At 34.3% G+C, this 11,980-nt stretch overlaps 1 pseudogene; it reads left to right on the top strand.

The window, feature by feature from the left end:
- The first annotated feature begins 7,843 nt into the window (after nt 1-7,843).
- LOC120091527 lies at nt 7,844-8,586 on the top strand (annotated as a pseudogene).
- The last annotated feature ends 3,394 nt before the right edge of the window (nt 8,587-11,980 follow it).

The following is an 11,980-nucleotide window of genomic DNA, read 5'->3' as shown; positions in this document are numbered from 1 at the left end:
TTTGTTTAATTCGACTGTGCTGAACAAGATTCTTTGATATATTGATAGCACTAAGGTTGTCAAAGTAAACACACATGGCTTCCTATGGAACATCATATTCCTTCAGCATCTGCTTCATCCACAACAATTGAGTACAACTACTACCTGCAACAATATATTCGACTTCTACAGTAGATAGAGAAACAAAATTTTGTTTCTTGTTAAAACATGATATAAGATTGTTTCCAAGGAAGGAACACCCCTCTCAAGTTCTTTTTTTGTCCTAAAAAATCCTTGCTCGATCGGCATCATAATAACTTACAAAAGATCTACTTATGTAAAAGATATAATATAAATAATAGTCACTTGCCCCATTGATACACTTGATTATTCTCTTGGCACCAAGGACATGATTAGATATGGGGCAAGCTTGATATCGAGCACAGACTCCAACTACAAAAGCAATGTCTGGTCTACTAGTAGTGAGATATAACAAACTACCAATGATGCTTTTATATGAGCTTTCATCAACACTATCTCCATTTGTATCTATAGTAAGCTTAGAGTAATGGGAGTAGAAGTTTTTTGACTTTGATCTTTTCAAGCCCAAATTTCTTCACGATGCTTTTAGCATACTTACTTTGTGAAATAAATGTGTCCCCTTCTAGTTGTTTGATCTGGAACCCTAGAAAGTAGGTCAATTCACCTATCATACTCATTTCAAACTCTTTGTTCATTTATTCTACAATAATACCAACCATCTTCTTAGGCATCCCACCAAAAATGACATCATCGACATAGATCTAAATAACAATAAAATCTTTGTTAGATTTTTTCACAAATAGAGTTTTATCAACTCCTCTTCTACAATAACCATTCTCAACAAGAAACTAGGTCAACAGTTTGTACCAGGCCCTATGAGCCTGCGTAAGGTCATAAAGAGCCTTTTTTAGCCTGTACACGTGATTAAGGTGAGAGGGATAAATAAGCTCTTCAGATTTCTTCACAATATACTTCTTCAGTAAAGTACCTATTTAAGAAGGCACGTTTCACATCCATCTAAAACAAGTTAAATTTCAGTAATCACGAGATATCCAAAAGTAACTTTATAGCTTTGAGTTGAGCCACCGAAGCAAAAGTATCATCAAAGTATACTCCTTTAATCTGAGTATACCCTTGAGCAACTAAGCAAGCTTTATTCCTGGTCACATTTCCAATTTCATCTGATTTTTTTTAAAGATCCATTTTGTCCCTATAACATTCACATTATTTGGATGAGGAACGAGAGTCCAGACATCGTTCCTCACAAACTTACTGAGCTCCTCCTTCATTGCATTCACCCAACATTCATTAACAAGGACTTCCTTGACACTCTTTGGTTCAATCGGAGAGGTAAAGCAAATGTCACTTATCATCTCGAGGTAGTTAACTTTGTCTTTTCTTCTGGTAGAGACACCTTCTTCTAAGCTTCTGATTATGTTAGAGACGAGATGGTTTTTACGAACCCTAATTGATGGTTGCTTCTCACTCACTTCACATTCTTCAGTCATATCCCCACTATTCTCATTCTGGCTTTCAGGGAACTTGTCAGATAACTTGTCCTTGACATATGAGCTAACAACAAGCAACATGTTACTTCTTCCTCAGAGACAATTTCAAACCCATTCACAACATCATCAATTACAATATTTATAGATTCTATAACACATCATGTACATTTGTTGTACACGCAACAAGCCTTGCTATTTATGGAATAATTTAAAAAAATGCCTTCATCAAATTTGGAATCTCATTTTCTCCTAATGTCTCTGTCCACTAAGATATAGCACTTGCTGTCGAATATATGAAAATATTTGACATTAAGTTCCTCATCTCCATATTTCATAATTCTTGTTGGAAGAACTTGGAGGCAGAACAACACAGTTATGGAAGTAGCATGTAGTATTCAAAGCTTCACCCTAGAAGTGGAAAGACAAATTTTTGGCATGGAGCATGGCTTGGGCCATCTCTTGAGAGTCTGATTCTTTCATTTGACAACCTTGTTTTACTAAGGAGTAATAGGGTAGAATACTCATGATGAATACCAACAAAGGAGCAAAATTCATGAAATTGAGAATTGTCAAATTCATGACTATGATCACTTTAAATACGAATGACATTCAGGTTCTTTTCTCTTTGAACTTGAAGGCATAAAACTTGAAAAGCAGTACATGTTTATAATTTATCATGAAAAGACGCATCCAAGTGGATCTTGAGTAGTCATCATCACATACAAGAACATACATTTTTCCTCAAAGACTTTATGTTTGAATAGTGCTCATATGATCCATATGAAGCAATTCCATAATGCGATTGAAAATAGTGACATATGAATCTGTTTAACAGTTTGACAGTCACCACAAATTGTTCCATTTGCAACTTGCAAAGGAGGAAGGCCAACGATGGCATTTTCTGACACAACTTTCTGAATAGATTTCATACTCATGTGAACGAAGCGTTTATGCCACAAACTTGCCTCTTATTGATGAGATAGGTGACAAACCTGAGAATAAACATTAGGAAACCTAAGTAATGGTTATCGAAGGAAGGTGTACTTGTCATGACCGATGCTTTGGCATCATCTATAATAGTGCATCTATCTTTAGTAAAAATGACATTCAACCCTTGATCACACAACTGGCTAATACTGATAACATTAGCAGTAAGACCTTCAACCAACATTACATCACTTAGAGAAGAAAGATCAAGAAAGCTCAATTTTCCCTTTCAATAATTTTTCCAATAACCCCATTCCCAAAGGTAACACGCCCGGAACTCACAGGCTTTAGGTCATAATAAAGTTCTTTTCTCTTGTCATATGTCTAGTGAAGGATCTCTTATACAAGAGTACCTATGAGCGGAAGTGGATCTTTCTAATCCATTATGACAGAATTTCCACATATACATTCAAACATACAGATATGCACTGATAACACTAAATTACTGCCATGCTAAAAGGATAAATAACAAGAGATTGAGGGAACATACCAGTTGAAGACTTTCTTCACTTGAAAACTCGTTCTCTCTACAAACGAACTCCCACTCCAGCAAGTAGTCATCTAGCAACACCCCAGTCATCTACATGAAAAGCTTTGCACGAAAAACAACAAATGGGGACGACACCACCACTCAAAGCCCTTAGTATTCTGAGAATGAGAATCCAAAGGGTGGGCTTTGATGGAATTGGTAGAGGGGAGGAGGAAAGGCTATCGTGTACTACAATCAAGCAAGTGGGAGAATAGAAAGACTATCGTATAGTCGGGTGCTTGATCGTTTAGTGTGGGGTACACGATCGTGTAGTAAAAGTTAAACGATCGTCTAATCATGTAGTAAAAGCTAAGTGATCTTTTATACGATCGTTTAGTTCAGCTCAAGCGCTAAGTGATCGTCTATGAAAAGATAAGCGATCGTTTAGGAAATCGCGGGTCTGCGATCGTTTAGTAAGTGGGCGCTATCGTATAGGCTCTCAAACACTAAACGATAGAAGGTAACACATCGTGAGCGATTATGTGTCTCTCTTGCAAAATGAAAACAATTTTCATTTTATTCTTCAATTACTAAAACTGAATTAAACTTCCCACAAATGCACGAATTCAGAGAAAACACCGCCAATTATCTCATAACTGCCCAATTAATAAAATAACAAATATAATCATATTATATTCATAACCTATAGTTTGATATTATATATCAACTATAGTGTTTTCTCCTCTACATGATATAAATCATATTTATATGTAATTTCCTCCAAAATAATGTATCTCATACATTTAGTCATTCATATCATATATAATTAATTAGTTCAATTATATCATATATAATCGAACCCCTTCTTGTCAATTTGAACATTTCAAACTGACCCAAAAACTGATTTTCAACTTTTATCCAAGCTACTAAGAGGACCTTAGGAACCTATGGCTCGAAGCTCTAATAGTACATTAATAGCTCACTAAACTCTTTAGCCTCGAGATCCACCATCCATTAACTACCAGGCATTCTACTAAAGACTGATAGTTGAACTCTTCTTACCACAGATATATTTCTGTGTCCATCAAATATAACCAATCATGAGTACGATAACTCTTCACAGATGCTCGTAAGTATAGTTGGGCCAATTTACCGTTTTGCCCCAATAGTTACATCTCACTCCTTAAGTACCACTGATCCCTCTAATGAACAATACAACATAGTCCAACTTTGTGTGAATACCTCTCGGGCCATGAGAAGGTGTGTGGCGCCATATCGTTCAAGCCCTAGAATCAGCCCTTAAGGGAGCTATCTATCTACTTGCCCCTGCATCGAGAAAGGAGTGAATCTTGTGTAGTTGAGTTCCCAGTTCCCAAATCAGATGAATTCCCAAAGTGGTAGGTTTGAGTCGGTGGCCTGGCCACTCGCACCCATGCAAATCAAAGGACCGCCTTCAATGGCAGAAGTTCCCATTACCTATGGTAGTCTTTGTCATGAACGGTGTTATATAAAAAGAAACACTTCGTGGTTAGGTCTTATATAAACTCTTTGTATAAGACGCCCTCGCTCACATGTCCCCTACATGAATGATTAGGATCAGACCGTCTATGATAAGTCATAACACTTATAACTATTCCACAAAGCGGGCTGCATCCGTAGCATTACCAGGATAAGGTTTCCCTCCTACATCCATATACTATAGACCATTTTGGTTATCACTTAAGACATGATCCATTTGTATGTCACCACATACATGCTTATGTTACATAAAGACAACCAGGAATTTTAGTTTATTGATTTGTGGTAAAGCAAATAAAATATCCAGATGAGTAAAATCAAGAAGTGAAGTAAATATCATATATTATACATCACAAGCATTCGTACAAACTATTTACAAACTACAGGACACGAGACTTTAGGGCATCAACCCCAACATCTGGAGCAGCCACTATCAAAGAAATAGTTTTCTTGTGCTGAAGACCTTAGGAAAGTTAAGACAACATTAGATTTATGTTGTACATATTTGATTCTTTATACCTGTTTCATTCAAGAAGATCTATTTTCGGTAGGAGAAGACATGTGAGACATGTTTAAAGACCTATGTGAAATTCCATACATCTGAAAATAGAAAGGTCTTTTTGAAGGAACTTTTATACAAGAGTACCTATGAGCGGAAGCGGATCTTTCCAATTCATTGTGATAGAATTTACACATATATATTCAAACATACAGATATCCATTACTAACACTAAATTACTGGCATACTTAAAAGATAAAAACAAAAGACCGAGAGAACATACCAGTTGAAGACTTTTCTTCACAAGACTCGGTCTAACCGTGAACAAACTCCTCTTACTCTTTCTTTTCTAGCAAGCAATCGCCTAGCACCACCACGGTCGTCTACACGAACAGCAGTGCACGAACAAAAGGCAATGGAGACTACACCACCACTAGAAGCCTTCAATATTCTCGGAGTGAGAATCCAAAGGGTGGGCTTTTATGGAATTGGTAGAGGGGAGGAGGAAAGGCTATCGTGTACTACGAACAAGCAAGTGGGAGAAAGGGAAGACTATCGTATAGTCAGGTGCTTGATCGTTTAGAGCAGGGTACATGATCTTGTAGAAAAAGCTACGCGGTCGTCTATAAAAAGGTAAGCGATCGTTTAGATAAGCTCAGGTGCTAAGCAATCTTCTAGGAAGAGGTAAGTGATCGTTTAGGAAATCGCGGGCAATCGTTTAGAAAAGTGTGGGTGCGCGATCGTTTAGTAAGCGGGTGCTATTATATAAGCTCTCAACACTAAGCGATACAATACTTATCATACTGTGAGCAATTATGTGTCTCTCTTGCAAATTGAAAACTATTTTTATTTTATTCTTCAATTACTAAAACTGAATTGAACACGAGATTTTAGAGCATCAACCCCAACTTTTACGACCCCTTTTCCTCACAGTGGTAGCATATCCAAGTTTACTTAAACTGACAATGGTGCCTTCTCTTTATGTTTCTTGAAGATGTCTCTGGCAAGCCATATGATTTAGGGAGTTGAGCTTGTAGAAACTCAATTTTCTATTTTCTTTTGAGTTTGGATGATTGATTATCCCTGATTCCCCCCTCTTAAGCACCCTATCCCTGCATTGTCATTAGCAGACTTTCCTTTTGACAAAATTTTGTCTAGAGTTACAAACCCTGAGTTCACCATTCTCATTGACTTGCACATGGAGTCTTTCTCTGCCTTAATAAGATTTAGTTCACGTTTTAAGTTCAGAATCCTCATAGGAAAAAGTGCCAAATGAGTTGTTACTAACAAATGCCTTGACATTAGCTTCAAAGTCACTACTACTATCAGATTTATCATCAGACCAAGTTAGAAAGTAACTTCTATTCTGCTTTTTTAGAAAATTTGGACATTCAGCTTGAAAATGACCATACCTTTCACATTCTCTGCACTTGAATGTCTTCTTCCTATTTTAGCTGATGGAATAAGCTTTGTCAGCTTTCTTTCGAGAATTATGAGGTTTAAACTGTTTTGGAGTGACATTTCCTCTAGATCTAGAACTCCGAGCACTTTGATTTCCTATTTTCTCCTCAAATCCTTTGAGAATACGATTGAACTGTTTGAACATGTAAGATATAGAATCAGTAAGAGACTCAGTCTCCTTAGTAGAATCATCATGCTCTTCTTCAATTGAAGATTACAAAGCAATCCCTTTATTTCACTTTTCTGGTTTTCCATTCAAAGACATCTCAAACGTTAATAGAGAGCCAAATAATTCATTTGCTTTCATAGTGAAATGTCATGATCATTCTCGATGGCTATAACTTTCATACCAAATTTCTTAGGTAAAGACCTAAGTACTTTTCTGACCAACTTTTCTTTAGAAATTTTCATTCCCAGTGCAGATGACCCATTGACTATGTCGAGCAATCAAACATTAAATTCTGTGATCAATTCATCATCATGCATTTTAAGATTTTCAAATTTTGATGCCAGCAGTTGCAGTCTAGACAACTTGACTTTTGATGTTCCCTCATAAGCAATGGACAGGATATCTCAAATATCTTTAGAATTTAATTTGAAAATAGTTCGAACATGGTTCATTTAGCCATGTGTAACTTTTTGAGAATTTTCAAAGCATAGTTTGTAAAGTAGTTTGACAAAAAAGTTCAAACATTGTGAAATGAACTCTGTTTTTTTCTTTCAAGTATTTTTCAAAAATTTTCATAAACTTTGTAGGCATCATAAGTTAGAAGTATTCAATTTTAAAAAATAATTCATGGAAAAAGTGAAATTGTAACACAGAATTACATGTAGATCAAAATTTAGGTAGTTTTTGTATTTTTAATTTCTTAAATTAAAAATAAAATATATCCTATATGGTATTTTTAAATGACTAAGCTAAAAATAAAATACATTCTATTTGTTTTTTAGACGTATATAATTCAAAAATTAAATTCTTTCTTTAGCTAAATTCTGACGGCGTGGAACCAAAGTGGTATTTAAATTATTTCTAAATAATAGAAACAAAATTTATACGAACTAATTGAAATCCCATGCACTTAGGTCAGATGAGGAAAGAAAAAAAAAACACAAATAAATAAGCACTTTTTCCCAATTTCATGAGAAAGTTGATATCATAAGATAAGAGTGTGAATGATGGGCTGACTATTTCTAATAATTTCTATACAGTGATGAAAATGTCAAAGCTGGACATGAATGGACTGCTTGTTGAAAAAAAAGGCCTTCAATTTGCTAATTCATTAAATTAACAATATGGCAGGAACGGTTTATGGATGAGAGAGTGATCAAATTTAAAGCACTTCTCAACTGTTAGTCTCCATTTTTCTCCCTATATAAACAACTTCCTGCCTCATCATCCAATATCCAAAACCAATTATTGTGTGTTACAATATGACTTCCAAGATTGTCTTTCTTGTGCTTCTTGGTGCTTTTCTCTGCACCACTTCTGGGGCTCGCAAGCTGAGTACTGCCTCTTTTCAAGATGAGAAGTTCTTCCACCGTCCCGGATTTGGGGGCGGCGGTGGTGGAGGGTTTGGTGGAGGCGGAGGTGGAGGGTTAGGCGGTGGTTCAGGAGGTGGTTTTGGTGGAGGATCTGGATTTGGGGGCGGTCTTGGTGGTGGTGCAGGTGGTGGAGGAGGGTTTGGTGGAGGATGAGGTGGTGGGCTTAGGCGGAGGAGCGGTTTTGGAGGTGGGGCAGGATTCGGAGGAGGGGCCGGTGAGGAGGAGGACTTGGTGGTGGTGGTGGTGCTGGCGGTGGAGAGGGTTTGGCAGCGGGGGCGGGCTCGGGGCGAGCAGGCGGAGGGTTTGGTGGTGGGGCCGGAGCAGGAGGTGGATTTCCTTGAAGGATAATGATTTTACTATCAAAGGAGAAAAACTGTGTTGAGAACCCTAGCTATATAGTTTTTGCATGTGCATTGTGGTTTGTGTTTGTGTTTGTGTCTTTTGTGTTTGTTGTTTTGTTGTTTTTGTTCTAAAATGAAAAGGTTTTATATGTGGAAGAACCTCTCTTTTGGCCCACAATTTCTTATATTTCTAATTGTAATGTCCAAGAAATTAATAGAAAATAAATTATTTTTGAAAAATCTCAATCTCAATTCTCACATAATGAGTTCATTTATGGAGAGAGAGAGCAAAATCTGAGATATCAAAGTGCAACAAAAAAACTATAAAAACGAAAAATCAAACCAATCCAAACCGATCCAGTAATTTAGTATGGTTTCTAGCATAAATTAGAAATCTTGGTTTGTATTTAGAGAAAACTAAAAAGTATTTGTTCAATCAATATTTTATTAGAAAAACCAATCAAAACCAAACCGATCCAATAGATATATATACCCTTTAAAAAATAAACTATCTTTTAGTATTTTAATTATAATGGGTATGTATATTTGTTGTTTTAGAAAAAAAAATCAATTATTTAGAACCTATATGTTTTTTTATTAAAAAAGTGCCAATTTTAGTTTTAAGTTAGCAAAAATGATTAATTCAAAACAAAGCGGTAATAAAAATAAAAATTAAAAGAAAAAAATCCCAAAATCGAGAACCAAACCAAATAATAAACTAATCAAATGGTTTTGTTCTTTATTGGATATTGGTTTGAATCTCTTCTTTATAAAATCGATTAGTTTGATTTAGTTCTTAATTGACCTCAAGAATCTCTTCTTTATAAAATCGATTAGTTTGATTTAGTTCTTAATTGACCTCAAAACCGATGAAACTAAATCGACTATCACCTCTCCAGACATATATGTACTTTATTAATGGATCAGTGTTCACATTCTCATTGGGTGAGCAATGATGGGAGCCAAGTCTTTATAATTAACTCAATGGAGCTTAATATTCCCATTCTCTTCACCAAACTCTACAACTTCCCATGAATACTTTCTGAATATAATTAATTTCATCCCTTCAATAAACAAACACATGAAAGAAAAAAAAAATAGCTTACTTAAAGGCTGATTTAATGGTGATTATTTTGCAACATTCTCCTTTCTTTTCTCGTCTTTTTTTATGGTTTATATATATATATATATCAATCCTTCAAATAAGACATGATTAAGGTAGTCTTATAGTACAAACTTGTTATTATTAATGTTTTTGTGACAATGATACAATTTAGTACAAACATTTTGTTTAAGATTCTTTTACTGTCGTTAAGATTTATATCTTGACAAAAAAAAGTGAACTTCTTGATTTAAGTATTGAGGATGATAAATTTTCGTATAAAATTGATAGTGATTGTTTATCGATATTGGTGATTGCTTATTGTTTGTACATAGTTATTATTTATTGCAGTGAAGAGTCAAAATAATTCACCAAATTATGACCAGTTTTCAAGTGTATTACTTTTTTTATGATCAATTCAAAGACTAGAAAGAATCCTGAAATATGGTTATGACAATTTTTTAGAGTTATGAAATTCCATATTTATTGTAGTGTATATTCTAACCTATGGTTTAATCACTTAATTAATTTTTAATTATACCCTAGTGAATAAAACTAGTTGATTAGGCTATGTTTGATAAGGTTATTTCTCTATTACTTGTTTCTGATTCCACTTATAATTCAAGAAACAAATCTAAGCAAAACTAAGACGCACGAAATGTACCTATTGTTTTCAGTGAACATCTAAGAAGCATAGATACTTTTAATTGTGCAGAGGATCGGTATCAAATACATATCAGATACGGATATATCCAAATATGTGGTAGATACTGATATGTGATTTGAAGTATCTGATGATGATGATGATTATTATTATTATTATTATTTTAATTTTTAGATACGTGAAGGGGATATACTAGATTTTTTTTTTTTTCAAATTTAAACCTAACCACTTAAAAAGCCTAATCAGTAACCTATTTTATTTATGTGCATGTTTTGGAATGATTTTAAAATCATCAAAATCATTTTTTTCGTTTTTAAAATCACTCGAAAACACACTTTTAATTACTCAAAATTAATTTAATTTTTAAGTTTACATTTTTAAATGCAATTTCATATCATCAAAATTAGTTTTGAAGAATTAAACATGTTTTACGGTGATTTTGAAAATGACAAAAGTGGTTTTAGTCATTTTAAAATCACTCCCAAACATAAAAGTCCACTTAAATCGAGCAATTCAAAACAAAATAAATTAAAAATGATAAAAACGTAAAATGTTAAAAGAAAAAACCCGAAACGTAATTAAATCTTTATTCTTCTCTTCACTCTCATTATCTAAATTATGATTCACACCCAATACCCCCTCCATCCTCAGTTTCATTCTTCAATCTTCATCATTTACTTCTTTCCTACTGTCCACTCTAGTCCCTCAACCACCACTCAATATTATTGAATTTTTTTTTTCAAGTTGTCACTCTCTTCTTGAATCTATTTTAATCTAACTTATAGTAAGTATCATAAAAATTAATTGGGCATTATCATATATATATTTCATAAGAGAAACCTATATCATATACATTTTTATTTTTCTAAAAAAAATTGAGATGTTCTTTTTATGAGACAAATAAATGCATTTTTTTCTTCAAATATGCATTCTCAATTTGGACATAATGTTGTAAATATTATGTCAAGTTTATAAATAGTGGCAAATATAAATATTTTAAGCCAAATGTTTGAATGTCTTGAATTTATTTGTTGGCGCTTCAAACAACCAAGTACAGGGATCTTGTTGCCCCTTCAGTGAGTCAGGGTCCAAGGGCGGCGCGCCCTGGTGACATCTACAGATGTGGGAGAAAGTAATAGTGTTGATAAACAGATGGAGATACAATTCACTTGAGTTGTGAATGAATTACAACACCAAGGTGGAGAAGATCAATATGTTACTACATAAACTTATGTGCAACCAGAAACTAATGTGCCTGACGCATCAAAAGTTGTTTTGATAAAGAATTCTAGTTCACAAGTTGATCAACCGAGTATAGCTCGTGACAGAGCTAGAAGAGGTGATGTTGGACCTCCTGTGAGGTATGGTTTTGAAGACATGGTTATTTTTGTGCTGCAGATTGCTAAAGAGGTAGATCCTCATGAGCCATCTGAAGGAAAACCAATGACGGTTTCTGTACGGAAGTGAAGATCGATCCCATTTTTAGTTTTCATAGAATTTAGAAATTATAGAATAAAAGACGTAGAGATTATGCATTATATCTAAAATTTATAACATGCATTTGAGGGGAATAAATAGGAAAGAAAAAATTACCTTTGAAGAACACTTCTTCACGCTTCCCTTGATCTAGATCACGATCTTTTCTTTGATCAAGCACCACCACAATTGGAACCTTCTGTATACTCTTTGGGATTGAAAAAATGCAGGAGTGGTAGGCTCTGCCTTAGAATTGGAAGAGGGAGAGAAGAAATTCTCATTTCATTACTATATATATATATATAACACTTATATAATAAATAATAAAATAAATAACATACATTGCAACCATACATCCAAAATATATATTATAACCATTATAATATAAATGA

The sequence above is a fragment of the Benincasa hispida genome, chromosome 11 (genome assembly GCF_009727055.1).
Source record: "Benincasa hispida cultivar B227 chromosome 11, ASM972705v1, whole genome shotgun sequence".
Lineage (NCBI taxonomy): Eukaryota > Viridiplantae > Streptophyta > Magnoliopsida > Cucurbitales > Cucurbitaceae > Benincasa > Benincasa hispida.
The sequence above is the reverse complement of the archived record's forward strand: the minus strand, read 5'-3'. Positions and strand labels throughout refer to the sequence as shown.